At 35.4% G+C, this 21765-nt stretch overlaps 1 protein-coding gene across 1 annotated transcript in view; it reads right to left on the bottom strand.

Annotated features, from left to right (window-relative positions):
• The window catches only part of LOC110460482 (5-hydroxytryptamine receptor 4-like), a 131333-nt gene extending 126018 nt beyond the window's left edge, over window positions 1-5315 (bottom strand). The window contains exon 1 of the mRNA XM_021513420.1: window positions 4881-5315. The gene's annotated coding sequence lies outside the window, so the exon portion shown is untranslated. The remainder of the gene's footprint in view (window positions 1-4880) is intronic.
• Between the last annotated feature and the right edge of the window lie 16450 nt (window positions 5316-21765).

Genomic DNA, 21765 nt, shown 5'->3' with positions numbered 1-21765 from the left:
GTTTGCCTTGCAGTGTCCTACGCCAGGGGCTTGTTTAGAAAAATCGATTTATAAAAATGACTTCTGTTTATATGGCTTCAACAGATAACCATGGAGTAAAAAGGAACAATCGCTTCTCATCACTATGGCTCCGTTTATGACAAAAACATTCATAAAATTTAAATATTGTGTCGCACTTTGTGTACTTCCTACAAGTATCGCTCGACGAAATAAAATGTTTAGCCTTGTAACAACGTTAATTGAACATGTTTAGTCACGTCCTCTATAACGACCGCATACAGTAACCTGCCCATAACTCGAACTCGAAACAAGTGTCCGTAAGTTTCGTTGATACGCCGGATCTACGACGTGATGATCGTGTGTCCTGAATAAGTGTTTTACCTATATCCATTGAACCTTATGTTAGTAAGGGTTGACCATCGCCATGTTGAATATCATATATTTGCGCACGTTTAACGATAAAACATGTAAAACGTGTTAAAACCAACATTTAAATAATTACAGTTTTACTGTCCATGATAGACATCAGTACAGACAATGATAAGTTTGATTCACATTACTGACAGTGTTATTGATGCTTTGCTCACGTGGGACACTTTCCCAGCCAAAAGATCAAGTACACCTCCCCCACCTAAACTACTCCTCCAAACACCACTCGGTCGCCACCCTCCGACACCTCTCTCTCAAATAACATTCCCATATAACATCCTCCCGAACCATCATCATCATCACCACGACCACTACCCTCCCTAGCGATTAATACGCCGGTGAGTATAACGCAATACTCCCTATCATGATAATATAGATCTCGGCAAATATTTTTATTCAAGTGTTTCGTCGCGTGATGTAGGCCATCGCGTGTGCATATCGTATAGGCTGATCTTCTTATCTCACAACAGGTGGAAGTGCCAATGACTTTGTAGTATCTTTGAAATTGTTGTAATAGCATAATTTTCAATCTTCACATCACTATGAAATTTCGGTCATTTCTAAAACATTTAAGAAATTATTTTCGAAATTTCGTGCAGTGTTCGGAAAATTTTAATCTCAGATCGACGCGTGTGCACTGTTTAACACGTGCACCTACTGTGAAACAGATAGCAAGCAGGGTGAAAAAAAATCAGAGATGCCAAATTGTCTCAAAAATTCTTAAACTTCAAACCAATATAACAACTTGAAAAGTTGATAATTTGGAGATATTCAATTAAAATAAACGATTGCATGTTGGCAGGCAATTAACTAAACCCAGGGGCGTGTCAAATGAACCCCGGATTCATGACAATTTATCGATTAGGCCTAAACATTAATGCAGGAAATCCTTTGGCTTTCTCTCCTAAAAATGAATTAAACTGTCCATGTTTTTGTCATACTTTAAACAAGTTCTGGTACAGTAAGGCATTTGCTCCATAAAAGGTTCGTGTAAAACACGTCAGCCTACCTTCCCTTTTTTACAGAGCTGATACAGGGTACAGTATATTATTTTGTCTTTTTTAAATACTTGTACCTCAGATAATGGGTTACGTCCCCTTCATTCTGTCTCTTTATCATTCCAAAAGAAACTGGTGTTTTATCAGACAGCGCTCTCATTTATTGTTGTAAAGTGATGGATAAATTGATTTAAGTATATTACCGATGGCCCACTGCACTAAGCGCAGTTTTATTGAACTGGTCTTCAAACAGATTCGTAATAATCTCGTAACTTTGCGTTTATTAAACAGGGCGAGGTAACCAAAATTGACATTTTCAAGTAGCAAGCTGTTTTTATTTTGTTTTTATAGCTAGAAAGAAACCTCAATTCGTTTGTAATTTGCAAAAATATTCTCATGGTGTCACCATTGTTATTGGCCGTCATGAGGCGCTGACGCCGGAAGTTGAACAAGCGCCTACCAGAACACCGAGCATCAAACGCTTTCAAGCGCTTTAATCTCATGTACGGCTAGTGAATGTGTTGAATTTGGTTAAGGAATATTTCAACTGATTACCCAAACGTGAAGAACTGTGTTCCGCTTTTTGTATTCTGCTGAATTATTGGTACAGGGGGGCTGATAAAGAAAGGAAGTCAGGTACTTGCCCTATCCTTTAATTTCGCATCCCGATAGAAGTTTTTGTAACAACAAGAATATCGAGAACTACTTTAATTTCGTTTATCCTCCTAAACAACAAAAATTAAACAGACATGTAACACTTCTTTCTTTCTTCAGCTTCATAACTTGACACTTACCTACAAAGCGACAATAATGACCATCTTCCTACCAAACTTTCTAATAAATATGACGACTTAAGTGAAATTGCGCTTCAAATACTTATAAAGTGTAAGTACCACAGTCGATTCGTTGTTCATGGGCCTGTTCTAAAGTATTCCAATTGTTTTGTTAGTCAAGGTTTTCTACATGAGAGGATTTGATCTACGCTGAGAAAGATGACGGTCTTTATCATGACCTTGATTTGTGATAATAAACATTATCAATGTAAATCAGTACTGACTTAATAAAAATTCACCGGTTTTTTCAAATGATTTGGCAGACAATCCTGTTTGTAGTCATATGGACTATTCTTTTTCGAGCAGCAGGACAAGAGAGTAGATCTAAAATCCGACTACCGTTTTCAATATTTACAATTTTTGGCCGTATCACATGATTTAAGTTAGTTGTAAGAAAGTTGGTTCGTGCACAGAATCCATGCTCCAGCGTAAAAATGTTTTCATCAATACGGGACGAGATTATCTTGTTTCATTTCTCTTAAGCACTTGTTTGATGTTTGTTTCAACATCAAACGACTGTCTATGGCTTTTCTCAAACTATGTTGTATAATTGATATATACATAATTACATATGTCAATAGAGCTTATATGTGAACCGACTTGGTGAACTCGTTAGATAGAGACGTTAGGGTGTAATAATGCTACCTCTGGTCCAAGCATTATACAGGTCTAGACATTGTAAGACACCTACCCTAATTTGAAGTGAAGTGACATGAAAACAGCTGGTAAGTTTCATTCTTCCTTATTACCTGGGGTTTTTTTTCATTTATATATTTTCTTGTTAATGCTTTAAAATAAAACCTTCTGCTTGAGTCGTCCAGAACTGGTCTATAGCTCACGAAGTTTCACTATTTACAGATATATATTAATGTAATACCATTGATCGTTTTCATTCGAAGACGTGTAGCGTTATCGACTATTTTGTTTAAGAAAAAAAGTTCTGAAAACGTTTTTGAAAACTATTTTGATACAAAGTGACTCCACCTGACTGTTATAAATGTTGCCTCATCAAAACGCCAAATACACAGTATATGTATTGGTTATTGGCAATACAGCGCACTCGGTGACAAGCACCTCATTTCTTTCAAGAACTGCGAAATTAAATTGTTTGCATATTTGCACGCTTTGATGTTGTGTATAGTAGTAACGAATAGCGTGTTATACATGTTATATGCGGACAGCTGTAAGTTAATCCCAGTGGTCAATTGTAGAAACATCATAACTATGTCATAACGTTACTTGTAGTCGTCCAGACTCCTGAAGGTCAAAGGGAATGGCAACATGTGGCACTCGTGTTATACGTGTGATACCCTGAGGAAATCCATACTTTGCTTATGAAAATTATCTGTTTTTATAACGACCCCCGTCAAGGTAAACTGGTTTAATAACACTGGCTTAGTTTAATGGCGAAACGAATGAAACATCTTTTTTTTTGCTCTTTTGATTGCGGCAGAAACGTTACTGTGTAAACTTGTATTCCTTGAATCACGTGATCTACCGATAGCAAACTCTCATATCAGATGTGATACCTCGACACCGTAGTAAGAGAAGTTCATGTTTTATATATACATGTATATACATACACCTGTCCATCTCGTTAGTACGCTATCTAAAAATGTAAATTACGAACTTTCAGTTTTTAAATGTGTATCACGTGGCCTACTTTACTGCTCTATGATGTATACAGTTTGTGGGTGACATAATTTAACGAGGGGAACATTTGAAGCTGATAATCACAGCCGTACGGTCGTAAAATAGATAAATCTCAAGGCTAAACGCCATACGTTTATCAGAAGAATCCTTGATAGGCGTGCTTAATGGCATTTTAAGATGGACGTTAATAATTTGGGCTTGTTCAAATTACCAGTTATCTTAAGCGAAAATAGAACGGTTTCATGAATTCACATAAAGAAATAATAATTTTCAAATTGCATTGCTATTGATGCATAAATGTAAATGAGTATTCTGGAATGACATTCTAATTTCCGTTGATAATTGTGTAGGTAATTAGTATGTATTAAAACATCAATTTTAAAACAGTTTGTTGCGCATAAGAATGAAATTGTTAATGTTTATGAATTATTTTAATATTTGTGTATGATAAGTTCTCGTTTGTTCCATGCAACTCGTCTCAAAAGAGTTACGAGAAAAAAATCAGTTTTATCTTTATCAAAGTCACAGGTGTGACAGGTATGACAAGTGAAAGTGACAACATATTTCATGACTTACACGTTGTGCAGAAAACATATCGCGTCATTATAACAATAAACCTATTTCGTGATGGGTTCATACATATCAAGGGTAAACCACAATTATATATCCTGGTCTCTCTTTGTAAACTTAATTAATTACTCCACGGACTCACCCGAATGCTATACCAATAATCTGATAATAACAAAGTATGTGAGATTTTCATGTTCAATAAAACAAAGGGTTAATTCAGGGACATGACCGAGATAGAAAATATCCAGTGTACTAGGATTGCATCGATATCGTGCGGTGTAGCAAGAATAATTACATAACCCTCATGACACGTGTGCATAGCGTGATACCTAATGCATGTGTTTGTACAATTAAATCGTGTCAGTTTACAGGTGTTTTACTTATCAAATCAACTTACCTGTATTTCGTGTCTAATGTCCGTATTGGGAATCCGGAAACCAACACATCCGTCGCCGTTTCTTTTTGTTTTGTAATCCAAACAATATCCGATGCGTTGCTTACGTTCTTGCTGTATAAAGTCCGAAAGGTGTTGGAGCGTCTGTTCTCAGATTAGGTGACTCGTGATACTGGGAACCCTTACAAGTTTGTGGAAGAAGCCTCTGTGGAGACAAGCATTCGAACAGAAATGTGTTGATGAAGGACTACGAGGTATCTATTGATACCTACCACTGAGCTCCCAAGGATTCTTTGTAATCCTATTTGTATCCCTTGTATCAGTATGCACGGCTTGATGTACGATTTTATCAAGCGCAAGTGCCCTATAATTGGTGTAATATACTGCGGCCAGAAATCGGCTCGGTTGTCAATCAGAATGGCCGCCACAAACGAGATAATGATCGGACGGCTTCGACTGCAGCACAGTTGTGTATCACACAGCATCAACCTTTATCAAATGTTTTGGCGAAGCGGAAACAACCGTTCACGTTTTTCAATGAGATTCTTATACGCCAATTTACAGAGTTATCATTTATTACCCATAAGCTCCGTCGTAAAAAAGTATACTGTTGCAACCGGAGCCATCAATTTGCTACGGATCCCCAAACAACTATATACTCATCAAAGTATGTCGATAACCCCTGATATTATTTTATGGGGTTTTGGGGTTACAGGACCTAACCTTAAACCGAAAGCCGGCTACCTTGGGCTACCGTTAATGATAACCTCAAATACGCTTAGTACATTTATATCATAAATCTTTCATAAGAAGTTGCAGTATATTGTCCCATAAAATACACGAGGTAATTGGCTTAGTCGTAAAAAACGGGAGCCAGAACACAGCTCGATCTTCTTCCCCTTCATCTTGAAATGTAAATTTGCATGTTGGCGTGTGTGCACTATTAGGTAAAATAGCGCCACATTCCGGACGGTAAAAACAACGGGTCAGCGTTGTTCTCGAGGCATAAACTCAGACCGATTAATTTGGTTCTGTATGTAGATGTGACAGAGAGATGTCATTGATCCTACTTTATTTTTATTGAATTGTAGTGTGAAGTACATGGCTTTTATTACGGATTGTGTGCTCCGCTTTTACGTGATCTGTTATGTCGATAGACTGCTTAAATTGCCTGGTTCCTTTGGGCTGTGCTGAGTGTTTTGTTTGCCGCACCTGTGATTGACGATTCAAGTGTATTGTATGCTTAGTGCGGGCATCCTATTTTTAGACAAACTCTTCACTTCCGTATTTTGTGGAAAACCTCGGATGACGAACAAACCAACGCCAGTCCTGAAACCAAGTGTACCAAATCTTAACATTATGTTCAGCGCTAGAAATAGAAAAGCATCCCATTTCATGTATTTAAATCTAAGCGTCACAATCAAGAAAACATTGAAAAGAAATCAAGTATGTTATTAAAGGTTTTGAGAAATCACTCTTTTGTTAGAAAATTAAATATTAAATTTATACTTGTGATTAACCATTTTATATATTTCGTGGTTTGTTCGTGTGATGACGTTCCCTCATTAGGAGAATGTTTTGACTGTTGGAGTTATCGTACTTGACGGAATAAGACATTGTTCACATTGTGAGGCAGACATTATCAATAATTGAAATATACATGATGTTCGGGCAACAGGTGCGCTAATTACAGGTATGAACCAGCACCGGAAGTTGTTGGAATACTTCACTTATCGCAGATTTCGTCCTTTCCTTGACGTCGATACATATATGCGGAGCGCTACTAAAAAAAGAAGTAGTGGACGTTTTATGAGATCAGAGTCTTGTACAAAATCGATTACGTTAAACATGCAAACCAGACGGCAGTAACTTTCGTTGTGTAGGAAAAAACATAGATAACGTGTCAATGGGTGTTTTGTTATCGGTTTTTTAATTCACACTTGATAATGTCTGGTATATCTGTTACTCAAGTTCAAATGTCCGGTCCATTTAATTGCGAGCATGGGTATCCAGTAATAGATTCAAAATAAATCACTCTTGTGTTGCTTCATCAACATGTGCTTGTTTTTCCTTTTTCTTCTTTACCATGAACAAGTGTTTTCTCAATTAATTGTATGTAGACGTATTTTAGATTAAGTTCCCATACCTTCATCATTGTCTATGCTCACTGTGCAATGATTATACACCTGTATACCTGCGCAATAAGTTACAGGTATCGCGTCTGATTATAAACTTTGCAATATACAATATTTACGGCACATTAAATAACTACTTTTAAACTTCTGATTTGTCTGGAAAGATTGTACCGTGCGTTTATGTATAACACCCCTCCGTAGGTACAGATTGAACAGAACCTACCCAATGCGTCACTCCTGTGTTATTTTGAACCCGGCGAGGAGTACTCTACATAACAAAAAAAAAAAACATGCTATCGGAACTCACTGAAAAGTAAATAACAACAAAAACATTGTTCGACGAACCTGCCGTTGTTAAAAAAATACGTTTGACTAAGATCGAGATATGTTGGTCACGAGAAGTTCATATGCTGAAAGCGGAATCGGAAATATGCCTTGCCACATATTTCACGCCTATTGTTGGCATTCAAGTGGTCAAAAAACAAAACAAACACAGGTATAACCTCTGTCCATATGACTGAAATGTGTCTTTGTTTATCCCGGAACCTCCAGCTATAACACGCGGTCGCGGTTTTACGCGACTCTGCAGCAAATTGTTGATTTTAAAAGGATTTTCATGTGCATCTTTCTGTCATTATGCATAACATTGTATGTCTACCACAGACTTTATGTGCCCATAAGCATTTCTAAAAGAAATCGAATGAGCAAAGATTAAACCTTCAAGTTACGTGAAGATCCGTTTCTTCGCGAGTACACATTTTTTCTTTTCTTGCTTCAACATCGGTCGTAAAACGGTGTCGCACGGTGAAGAATATAAATGTATAAATTAATGTCACTGGATTTACGTTGAAACTGACGGAGAGCAGAAAGCTACGTGGCAGTGGGAACGAAAAGAACGGTTTCATTTTAATCCAGAGGGTCTTTTTATCTCTCTCGCATACAAGAGATGCTACTCTAAACCGGAGTTTTCAAGCGATCTAAAGGCCAGTACTTACACTCTATTTGCGTCTATCCTGGGGAGAGTGTAACACCCGGACCCTGTAAACAGCGGCCATTAATGAACCTTTTGTAAGTCATTAATACCTGCAGACAGTTTTTCAGAAAATTTGCATCTCTTAATGGAAAATTACGAAATTATGCAGTTGGTAAATTAGATAATGTTCCGCCGAGTTGTGTTTACAAAGGATGTTATATAATGAAGGCATTGCTCACCACAGGTGCAGTCCCCATGACGCCGCGTCTGGTCTTGAAATACAAAACAAGATGTACGTTGCTGTATTGTACAAGCTGTTGATATAATGGTCAACACGCTTGTTTGTTCAGGAACATGTGAACATTTCTAAATGATGAGTATGATAGTCACTATTATGCCATGGTATGATTGCACTGTATGGTGTGGTATACTATCTATAATATATGTATCATGGAGTGCGAGTAATATATGTGTAATACTGTAATAATATTATTGTAGGATTGTACTGTAAGATGGATGCAACAGTGCCTGCTATACCACAGTGTGAACGCACGGTATGTGTGATTGTAATGCTTTGTATTATACCATTGTGATAGTATTGTAAAATGAGTGTAATAATGTATATCACAGTGTATGATGAGTGCCATTGCATGATCAGTGCGTTATATTGTCTATTATAATAAGGTATGATAGTACAGTGTAATATTGTGTTTATAATTGTATGAGGAGTGTAATAGTTTCCACTATATTATTGTATGCTAGCATAGTAAGATGAGTGCTTTACGGTCAACCATATCATTGTTATATTGTACTTTATGATGACCTCTTGTTGCGCATAATAGTGTGCCTGAGAGATAATAAAAAAAAAAAAAAAAAAAAAAAAAAAAAAAAAAAAAAAATACATTAGCAGTGTCGAGTAAGGAGAAGGAGAGAAAAATGTTCCTTCATTCCATGTTTTGTTTTATTAACAGGCACGCCTCTCGGACGTATCTCGAAAGTGTTAACGTCTAGTCTTCCTCTCAGTTGGAACTCTTTCTAAACAATCACGGATCCGCCGCTGATTAATGCTAATTAAGAATTCGACTCGACAAAAGCTTCATCATTCTTTGTTAATTTATTTGTTTAAATTAATGAATATCGACAGAGGAGTAAAATATTGAATTTGATTTAACAACCAACCTAGTCAGAACGGTGTGATAATGTTTGAAAATAAGTAAGATTTTTCGATATTTCAAAACAATGTATTTTTTTTAAGTATTAACGGTTTCCCAGCGTATATAGATGTTCTCGTTTTTTATGTATCTTATATTATCGAAATAAATAATTAATTAACACAAAAACATCTAATATTACATAAAAAATATGATACAACACAAAATAATCTATATGATACACAACACAAAATAATCTATATAATATACAACACAAAATAATCTATATATTATACAACACAAAATAATCTATATATTTGGTTTCAACAACTTTTATTGTGTTAACAAAAGGATTAGACAACAGGCAGTGCCTATATTAGTCTTCTCCTGAACCGGTACAACATATATTCTTTCTTGCGTATTGCAGAGTTATCTTCTCTTGTGAGCAGGTATTGATTGTTACGTCATTGGTTTGTGTGACAAAATTACGTCGTTTTCTCAAAAATTGATGACGTTACTCTCACAAACTAATGACGTAACAATTAATACATGCTCACAAGAGAAGATAACTCTGCAATTCGCAAAGACGAAATACATTTACACAGAATAATAAGGTATATTTACAAAATTATCGATAATTAATTACTTTTTGAAATATATGGACAATTATATGGAAAATATGTATATATATTTGAATTAATAATATGGTTGAATGTTAAACTACACACACTAATTCCAAGGCTCACTCTTCTACCAGTGGCGTAGATGTCTAGGTCACTTTCCATGTTATAGTACAAGTACTGCGCCACTGGCAACATACATACTTCTATACCCACACACACACACACACACACACACACACACACACACACACATACTCGGAGCTGGTTGATATAGCGGGAAGTATTAAATAAAAATGTACTAATCAAATTCGATTTAAATGAATCTATTAGTTAAATCAATAAGTTTCTCAACTTTAGATAATATATAAGTATTAGTTTCTGGTGATAGCTCATTATCTCCTGATGTAAGTAATTTCAGACTTATAAATCCTTCTACATTATATATTTCATAAAAACCACTTCTGAAATCAGAATAATTTGGACAGAAAAAGATATATATATTATACAACACAAAATAATCTATATAGTATACAAAACAAAATAATCTATATATTATAAAACACAAAATAATCTATATATTATACAACACAAAATAAACTTTGAATTGAAATTGGCCGTTTAAGTTGTATAAATGACAATTGAAAATATTTCCAAAACATAAAACAATATGGAACATGTACATAAAATAGTTTGGTCCTAGGTGGGGATAAAACCGCCACCTGGATAATAAGTAACAGGTAAGTACTGCAATACCAGATGGAGAAAGATGGGGAGGAGGCGGGTCAAAAAAGATTGTACTTTAAACAACATAAATGACATTGACCAGTGTCCATCTTTGTGGTTGTAGGCGATGTCTGCAGCGGCTGTAGTGAGCTGATGCTGCGTAATCGGTTTATATAACCAGATCAATGCGCGTGACCTTTTCACCTCCTGACCCACAACCCCCTCCACTGTTTACAAACATTGCGTAGGGACTATTTGAATCAATCAATAACAGCATCATAAAATTTATTTAAATTGTATTTTAATTGTTAAATATATTATACAACACAATAATCTTATTTTACACAAAATAAATTATTTATCATAAACAACTTCTTGTATGAAACGAAATGCATTATATAACACAAAATACAATATATAAAACTAAATATATTTTATGTTTTAAAATGTACCCCATAGTGTATAAAATTAATGACAAATTATAAAATGGATCTTACATTACACAAAAAAGATATTATAAACACAAAACATATCGTATATCTTATATTACAAAAAATATATAACAAAAAGTTCGTTTTCAAAGCTGTAACGCAAAGCACAGTGAAATAAATATTACGTTACACCAAAATATGTACAACAAAAACACATTTTTGTTTCGTGATACTACCGTACAGAAATAAACCTGAAGTTCTAAAGTCAAATATCTAATCATTCCAACGTAGCGTGTACGTCACGCACGCTCTCCCCACGCGCATGTTACGTAACATATCTTTTTTTAGCATACAAACGTTATAAACAGACACATCAAAACAACCAGAAGCCGACAAACAACCTAAATACATATTGTTTGACAGAACATGCGCTAAACACGTGCAAATGAGTGTGTTTTCTTCATCTCATTTCGATGGAAATAACACCCGTTTACTGCGCTAAACGTCATTATGTACCGCAATTATACATCGCAAGATGAAAGACATGTAACACTGTACGAGACAGACTTTGACGTGCGGAAATTACTGCCCAATTCGATACTAATGAAATTCATTTTGTGATAAAATATGCGGATATTGTTTTGCCGTTCATGCTTTAAATACAAGGGGATTATTTGTTGTGTCTCCGATTAATTTAAAAAAAAAAAAAGGTTGTTTCTAACTCTTTACAGAAGATAACACATTTCAAAGTCATCTTTCAAATATTTTATTTTATTTTTTCATATTACTTGTCAACATAACTTGAGCACGTTTTTAAAAGCATGATCAAGAGGCTACATCTACAGGGGCGGAACTGGGCCTGTATTCATGAAACCATTTTCATCCTAAAGCATGGTTTTATGCTCAAGCACAATTTCTTCTTCTATCAATTGCAGTTATGAATTGTTAAAAGATATCTTATTTTGTCTATGATTTTGGGAGAAAATAAAGCGACTTAAAACGGAATACTGTTTTCAATGTTTACAATCGACTTTTTGATCGGTTGACATGCTTAAGGTGAGTTACAAGAAAGCGAGTTTTAGCACAGAATCCATGCTTAAGCATGATAACGGTTTCATGAAAACGGGCCCAGTACCTATGGGCAACTAACGTCATCGTAATTATCTTAATCGATCTACCAACATTATTTTCATTGACGTCGTCATCATCGTCATACACTTTTTGAGTATACACCAATACAATACACTCTGTACCTTGGTGCATCTGCACTGGGAGCAGGCAGCGCGCACTACCAACACGCGCACAAGCACGAGTGCGAATAAACCGTGTGATTTATGTGCTTGGTTCTTGTTTGGTTACAAGCACGTTGCAGTGAATGCTTTGCAAGCGTCTGCAAGTTCGTTTTAAAACTTTGATTCATATACCACACTACTCGTCATCACATGCCCATCTAAACAGGTATCTAAAGTTCCGTTCCAGAAATCTTTAAGACTGTTTTTTCACAAAGTTTACGCGAGGAGGTTCATGCACTTTTCTCTGTGGAAATGAAATATTACTGGCACAAAATCAAAAAACATTACATAAGCCTTAATTAAGTCAATCTGGAGCACTAAGCGAGAAGTAATGTATCTCATTAAGGGCAAATCGGTAAGCCATTAGAGGTTATAGTGTTGTAAAAACTACTTCAATGTGATTTTAATTTCATGTTTACAAAAACAAACAGCTCGTGTAAATATCTCGGTTAAAACATTACGCTACGTTATTATTATTCTCTTAATTGACACTTACAGCTATCTAAATCTACTTCTCATCGAGGTAATATCATTTCAGTAAATTTGTTCTTTTTATGCCATGATGTATATTAGATAGTCCGTATTAACAAAACGGTGATTAGTATGTAATAAGGACTACAATGTGCCTTTCATTTTATCTATAGTGATATATAAATATATATGTAGCACCTACTTTCAGTTCCTGTAATTTAATACTGTACGTGAATATCAACTAGTCGGGTTAAATTTCGATTTAAATATATTGTGTATGTACATGTATAAAAATGTGGCTTCACATAGCACACGTATCACTTAAACCAAGATGAAAAGCTTACTATCATCAAAGATATCGCCCAATAGAGGATTAACATCTGTAGTAATTTGTTGTATACGGAAATGTGACTCGTGCCAATCCAGCGCGAACCTGCGCGTGGTAGTGTAGGTGGGCGTGGCGACCACGGGAACATTGTAAGCAATGCACGTGCAGACAAACCCCGGTTTGATGATGAGCTAGTAATAAGTCACACGTATATACATGTATGATAAATCAAAATACTGAAGGTACTGAACACTGAAACTGTTATCAATGACATGTGGTTTCCCACGGTATGACTGTGACATTTTAGAAACTGTTTCAGAACGTCTATACATTGTACATACTTGACAACAACAGAGTATAGGGCTTGCTGCTTATGTCTTGATTGTAGGACTACTACTGTAAAGTTAACATTGATAGAAATAATTTTGTTGTAAAGACATTTTTCTTTCACGAAGTATGGCATCATAAACTCATTTAACCTTACAGTAGTCCTACAAAGTCATGTAGAAAGTTACCAAAATAACTTGTAAAATAAAAATGAATTGTCCCTGCAACATTATTTGCTAGTTTCATTCGTTTCAGTAAAAGAGAGTTGTTTCGGGAATTAGACGCTGTTATGCCACGATTTCTCACCCGATACGATTCCTCACCCGATACGAGTTCTCACCCGATACGATTTCTCACCCGATACGAGTTCTCACCCGATACGATTCCTCACCCGATACGAGTTCTCACCCGGTTGCGAAGTTGTGCTTTAATTGCTGCGTTTGCAACACGATTTCGTACCCATTCACATGTGACAAATCATGCAAGGGGTGAGAAATCGAGGCATAACAGACGTTCCCAACTTAATTATCTATTGCAGGGAGGTACAAGAAGTTCCCTCATAAATAGGGTAGTTTTTTTGTCCGTGTACTTTTACCTTATATGTCGTGCGAATTCTTCTTGAAAGGCATACATTTGGTAAAGGGATTTGTTATATTTGCTTCTTTCACAAAATTTCTTAGCTATTCGATTTGTCTTATTCCTTTGAAGTAGTATGGCATTTCGTAATGGCAATGCAAGTTTCAACTCTCCAAAGAATAGATAAGATATTCGAGCGAAAATGTTCACATTCTCAGAACATATTGTTTGTTTGAAAGTGAAGGGGTATCTCAGAACCACATCAACAATGATAACCCGTGAACCGCCAATTTTCAGGGAAAATTGAGAGAGAGAGAGAGGACACATAAACAAAGAAAGTCAGAAAGTACATAGAATGAGGAAGACAGAACGGAGCAGAAGTCCTGATGTATAATGGTAAGGTATGCATTTGGTCGTTTCACCATGACATACCGTAGTAGTGCTATATACCTGGTCTTATTTCCCTTGTACTTGATAAAGGATATCCATGTAATTTTTCCCTTTGTTCACTTTTCGCCCTAGTATTATCAATTTTGAGTTTCAAAATATCTTTTTTTGACACTTAGTATCCTCTTGTTGTTTTTAGTTTATCATGATAGACTGATTAATTTTATACTAGTAATTACAGTGTAACAGTGTTGTGGTCAGTGATGATACATACGAACGTACAGACCCATACACAATAACTTGTCTTAATTGTGACGTCAGTGGTGTAAGCATAAACTCTCCTTAATGTTGAAAACGTGTACTGTGAAATAAGATAATTTTCGTGGGGCTGCAATTTCATGGTTCCCCAAAAAACGCAACATTTAATGAATTCGTTGATTAAGAGTACTAACTCATATGGAGAATGGCTTTATGTCAAACTTGTAAATACTTGGTAGACCCATGGATTCGTAGAAGACAATTACGCATGGAATCAAAGACATTAAAAAACCCACGAAAATTAGTGATTTCTCAGTAGATTTTAATATGAACGTTTAGAAACTTTTCATCATAGATTAAATGGGTTGACTTAAATAAGGTCGTTTACAGATGATATATAAAGAAGATGTGAAAGAAGAGATTTTGATATCTGGTATAATTTGAACAAGATGAGGGAGCGTGATGTGTTGTTTCGTTTTCTTCATCTTAATCTCAAACTAGACTTGCAATTGCTTTCTTTAAAAAAAAGAGAGCTTTAAGTGAGCTCCATTACTTTCTTAATTTGGAATGATGAATTTGTCCTAAGCTGTTGACAAAATAGATTTAATCGAGAATACGGAGTGTGAGGCTATTTAACATATCTGAAGTGTATTTCCACGTAGGGATATCAACACGTAGGAAAGAACCGTTTTAAACATGTTTCTGGGCGGAAGTTACCAGCGCGTCTCGTGCTGTGATTATGCATATCAGATTGACGTGACGGCGGAAGTAATCATTCAAGTAAGACGTAGATAGGCCGTGAACTATGTCATGAAAGTGTGTTATCTTAAAGGTTCCGTCTATTGGAAAGACATTTTCAGCCATTTTCTTGTGAACAAACTTTTATTGTGTGCTTAAATATTAATATTTCCGTTGAACGGCCATTTGATTAACATATCAACCTAAAGTTTTGATAAAACCAATCACAGCAAATTGTATTACACGCGAACGCTTTCTGATCGGAAACTGTTCGAGTCTTTCCGAAGACTGTTACAGAAGTCGGGGACCAATTAATGCGTGATTTCAAATTCAAATCGTAACGGAACTCCCCAGCATGATTTCCTATTGACTTCTGTCGTCTTACGGAAATTGGAACTTAAGATGTGTGGTAGCGTAAAAGGATGTTCGTCAATTACTTTTTAATATCAGATTGTTTTAGATTTTTTCATTGCTCTCGATTTATTTTCTTTGTATCATATTGACTTTGAATGATTTTTCGTAACCAATTGTAAAATCAATTTTTAGTTGAGCTTATTTCTAAAATCATAAGAAAAAAACCTTCTCTAAAGCCATTCAAAATTTGCTGCAATATCAAATAATCTCTAAAATAAAAATAAAATAAAAAAACTGTTAAAAACTGATAAAACTATAATAGTAGAAGAAAGAAAGAAAGAATTGTGCACTGTAAATATAAATGAAAGCTAAGATCTTAATCACTAACATGAAATAGGGGGCAATAACCATATATTTGTCACTTGCTCAAGTCTCTATTAAAATCCAACAAATGTAATCATTACACCATCTGTTAATTAAAGCGGGATATTTTTATGTAATGCCTGGTCACAGTTCCAACACCAATTCTCATATAATGAGGTCCGTAAACGTAATGTATTTACATGATCATCCTCGATACTCCAGGGGTAACGCTTACTTTCGGTCTCTGTAGCCCTAGGCCTGGGCCCGGATACTTGAACCGTTCTCCTGCTCAAGCATGGATCTTGTGCTCAACCCTACATTTTTGTGACTCACTTAAATCACAGCAAACGCTCAAAAAGTCAAATATGGACATTGCAAACAGTATTTCGCTTTAAGCTCTTCAAAACTTTTCCAACTCATTGACAAAATAGGACTTGTTTATCAAGTTATAACCAAAACAAGAAATTAGGCTTGAGCAGAAAAATCCAGTATTTGGCTTTAAGCTCTTCAAAACTTGTCCAACTCATTGACAAAATAGGACTTGTTTATCAAGTTATAACCAAAACAAGAAATTAGGCTTAAGCAGAAAAATCCATACTTGAGCATGACGGTTCATGAATAAGGGCCCTGGAATATTTCATAGCAAAATTCAAGGCTCAGTGAACAGATCTAAATACCATGCATATTTCTCTGTCCTTTAATGTTCCAAATACTGTCGGAGCATTTGTAATATCAAAGCAAGTACAAAACCATGCATATGATAAACCATTGATAACTTACTCCGCATGCAGATAAATTCGTACAAATAATAAACCAAAAACAACTTATACTGCTTAAAACCGACATTTACAAAAACTAATGCTTCTAGAAAGGCAATTTACTTGATTAAACGGAAAAACACTTGTTTCATGAATTAGATATAAACAAAACTTACCCAAGCACGTACTGGAAACTGCTTGGACTTGTATTGGAAGGAGAGAAAGTAATATCCCTCCTTTATGAGGATTTTTCCAATGACTATACATGTGATGGATTAGAAAAGTTTTTTTCCACCAATACCTTATTTTCATCAACATCTATTTTGAATGATAAGGACAAACTTTAACTTTTCTTAAGACAGGGGACCGATTCTATCCTCTGTTAAATGAACACCCACAGAAGGTGAGAATATGATACAGACATTGAATATAAATAAAACATCCGTTCCCAACGGAAATTAACACAGTTAATAAAATGGTATCTGTAGAAAATTCGCTGCCTCTTTCTACAATATTTATTTCTTAAAATGAACATCCTAATCAATGGAAATTTGCAAATTCAATGCCTGTTTCAAATCAGGTGACAAAACCTTATATCGAATTATAGGTCTATTTCACTGTATTTTGGGAAAATATATGAAAGTGTCTGTTACATGCACAGCTTTAATTTTCTGATCGAAAATAATGGGATTAATAAGTTTCAATCGCGAGTCTTGCCTAATTTTGCCCGTCATTTAATTGAAAGTTATCTTTCATTGGAAAGCATGAACATAGTGTTTATCTTTTGTGATTTCCCAAAAGCTTTTAGAGTGTGGCATGATGGCCTAGTTTTCAAACTTCAAACCTGCAGAATAGAAGATAACCGTCTTCATTAGATTTCTAACATCTACATGTACAAACAGAACGCAATCAAATTTTGTTTCGCCGTGACGAAGAAGCGAAAACGAAAATCAGGTGTAGCATTTCTGGTAAAATAGCGAGTGCGGGGACGTAAAACATGCACACTAAGATACGCTACTCCTCTCAACGTGCTAGGCCATTTATACTTAGATTATAATTTCAGATCACACCCTGCATCATATTCTATGCTGCTAATGATGAATCTTGCCTATATTTTATGGTCCATTGGCGAATAGAAATATTTGTTAACAGAGAGTCGCTAAACACGACTGGTTTCAAAAATTCAAGAACACACTGAAATAATGAACATAGCAAACCTAGGTAGTCAACCAAGACACACGTAATTCATAACCATAACAAACATATGTGTTTGTTAAAGTGAAAGATAGAAAAGCAAAACATGTATCTGTCGGCTATTTTAGATATATATTTACAAGTGAATATGACTTACGTAACTAGTGCAAAAGTGTCTACTTATGTGCTATGTGAAAACGTCGTATGACTTCTGAAGACGTCATATGGCTTGTTATGTGTTATTATGACGTCATGTGAGTTGTTTTTATGCTGTTAAGATGTTGAATGACTAGTTGTGTTTTGGAGACGTCAAACACAATATAAAATCAAGGATATATTACCATTGAAGGCACTTCTTACACAACGAAACTTATAGGGCCAAAGAAGAAAAAAGGGAGAGAAACCCATAAATCCTAACCACAATGAATCACCTTTACGTCGTAGCGATTTGGTGTAAAAAGTTTATGACCCCAACCGTGACATTGTTTCATTCCAGAACGCCGTCCCACTAGTCCACTAGACAATCACAAATGACACCTAAGGGAAGAAACATGTAGCAAACCTAACAATAGTCAGGCTAGCAGTAAACAACAATGTCCTCTTGTCACAGTGGAGGCATATATAACATTAGGAACAGAGTTAGCTGCAGAATAGGACTTTCAGATGGGTGTAGAACAATACTGATTACCATGTAGAACATACAATAACAATTCACAAAAGGCAATTAGTTAGGGTGTAATTGCATAAACTCATTAACACACAAAAATGCAATTATGCTTTTTGTTTTGTTTTGAAGTGATACTTAATCAAATAAGGCAATATAACTGAATTGAGCGACACACTGATTTATTAAAGAAGCCCGTCGTTTCAATGCGTCTTAAGTGGTTTACTAGAAACTGATCACTTTAGTATGGAATGCCGTCTATCTATTTATTACATATCAGCTTAAATACAATTCTATTTTCAATTTAGCTTTTGGTCTGTTAAAAAACGACTTGAGATATGTCGGAGAATAAAAAAACTAAAAAAAATATGCAAATGTAACACAACCAAAGACACACAATCTGAACAATTTTGTGATGTCACGAATAATGCATTTGTGTTATCAGTATAATGAGTGAGAATTAATTATCATTTCTTTAATTCGGTAACATCACCATTATGTAAATTAACATTACTTCACTTTTTATTGACAAAAACGGTGGAGTTGTTGAAGCATATTAGTTAGAAAAAAACATGCGGAGACTGATTTAGGTATGAAGTTATGCATATCTTGCACAATAAGATAAATATACTGATATAAGGTAACAATGGCAACGAAAAATGAATATAACTAATAAATTATTCATAGCAGAAGAGCATTTATAATTTGATTTTCGCACTCGCTTCAAATTTACCACGCATTTCGTTAATGGGTGTCATAACCTTATCATTTTAAATTCTGATACTTAGAACAGGCTTTAACGAAGAGGATCAACTGTGACACTAAAACACCATTAACATCATTTTAAAGTTTGATAAGAGTTGTGGTATCTTTCATTTCAAACCAGTATATAGTTATTTGAAATCTGTATGTATTCAAGGAAATTGTATGGCCTCTTTGACAGAATTATTGACTTCCTCCAATCCACCATCATTACACAACAGGGTTTGAGAGAACACAATATCATTGATTCAATCTAGCACAGAAACAGCGAGATACTTCCATATTCTTGTGCAGTTCATTGTGGTGTAAACAACAAAATGTCACTGTCACATGGGGAAATGAATCGGATAGTTCTTGAAGTAAATAATGAAATAGATACGTCATTACCACACACAGTTCATGGCCGTAGCTATATGTCATAACAGTCACAAGTTCCATCAGATTTTAACGAAAGCAAAGTCGAAGGAACTATTAGCTGGCTTCCGATGTTTGTTCATCGGCTAGAAAGTTTATCACATCGCGACTTCACATGAGTGGGGACGACAGATAGAGCTACGGTTGCTGATTAGTCAGATACATGTCAACTAGCGGAGGTTAACCGAAGGGGATCTGCCATTTGCACCATTTACACAATGAACTCTCCTGCTCTACATCATTTACACAATGAACTCTCCTGCTCTTCATCATTTACACAATGAACTCTCCTGCTCTTCATCATTTACACAATGAACTCTCCTGCTCTACATCATTAACACAATGAACTCTCCTCCTCTACATCATTTACACAATGAACTCTCCTGCCCTACATCATTAACACAATGAACTCTCCTGCTCTACATCATTTACCCAATGAACTCTCCTGCTCTACATCATTTACACAAAGAACTCTCCTGCTCTACATCATTTACACAAAGAACTCTCCTGCTCTACATCATTTACACAATGAACTCTCCTGCTCTACATCATTAACACAATGAACTCTCCTGCTCTACATCATTTACACAATGAACTCTCCTGCTCTACATCATTTACACGAACAATGTCCTTATCTACATCATTTACACGAACAATGTCCTTACCAACATCATTTCCACGAACAGTGTCCTTATCTACATCATTTACACGAACAATGTCCTTATCTACATCATTTACACGAACAATGTCCTTATCTACACCTTTTACACGAACAATGTCCTTATCTACACATTTTACACGAACAATGTCCTTATCTATATCATTTACACGAACAATGTCCTTATCTACACCTTTTACACGAACAATGTCCTTATCTACATCTTTTACACGAACAATGTCCTTATCTACACCTTTTACACGAACAATGTCCTTATCTACATCTTTTACACGAACAATGTCCTTATCTACACCTTTTACACGAACAATGTCCTTATCTACATCATTTACACGAACAATGTCCTTATCTACACCTTTTACACGAACAATGTCCTTATCTACATCATTTACACGAACAATGTCCTTATCTACACCTTTTACACGAACAATGTCCTTATCTACATCTTTTACACGAACAATGTCCTTATCTACATCATTTACACGAACAATGTCCTTATCTACACCTTTTACACGAACAATGTCCTTATCTACATCATTTACACGAACAATGTCCTTATCTACACCTTTTACACGAACAATGTCCTTATCTACATCATTTACACGAACAATGTCCTTATCTACACCTTTTACACGAACAATGTCCTTATCTACATCATTTACACGAACAATGTCCTTATCTACACCTTTTACACGAACAATGTCCTTATCTACATCTTTTACACGAACAATGTCCTTATCTACACCTTTTACACGAACAATGTCCTTATCTACATCATTTACACGAACAATGTCCTTATCTACACCTTTTACACGAACAATGTCCTTATCTACATCATTTCCACGAACAATGTCCTTATCTACACCTTTTACACGAACAATGTCCTTATCTACATCATTTCCACGAACAATGTCCTTATCTACATCATTTAAAAAGAGAACGGTTATTATCTTTATCATTTAAATAGAGAACGGTTATTATCTACACCTTGTACTCAACCAATTGTTCTTAAAACTGTGCCTGCTATATTTTGTTCATCTCTTGGTTCGTGGCATATAGTTCCAGTACTTTTCTTTAAAGTCCCTTAAATGGTGCCTGCCATATTTTAACTCCAAATTCAAAATATATCTGGTAGAACGTATTCCCTTAAGAGTACCGGTAGACTTTTGACATATTCTTCCACCATATTCTACAAATTAGTGTCGCCTAGAAACATCCATCAAGCAGATACTACCGCCTTCAGAGTACCTCTTGCTTGCGCGTTGAAGCTTAACAAGTCTAATTCCATAT

This window comes from Mizuhopecten yessoensis, unplaced genomic scaffold, assembly GCF_002113885.1.
Source record: "Mizuhopecten yessoensis strain PY_sf001 unplaced genomic scaffold, ASM211388v2 scaffold10409, whole genome shotgun sequence".
Lineage (NCBI taxonomy): Eukaryota > Metazoa > Mollusca > Bivalvia > Pectinida > Pectinidae > Mizuhopecten > Mizuhopecten yessoensis.
The sequence above is the reverse complement of the archived record's forward strand: the minus strand, read 5'-3'. Positions and strand labels throughout refer to the sequence as shown.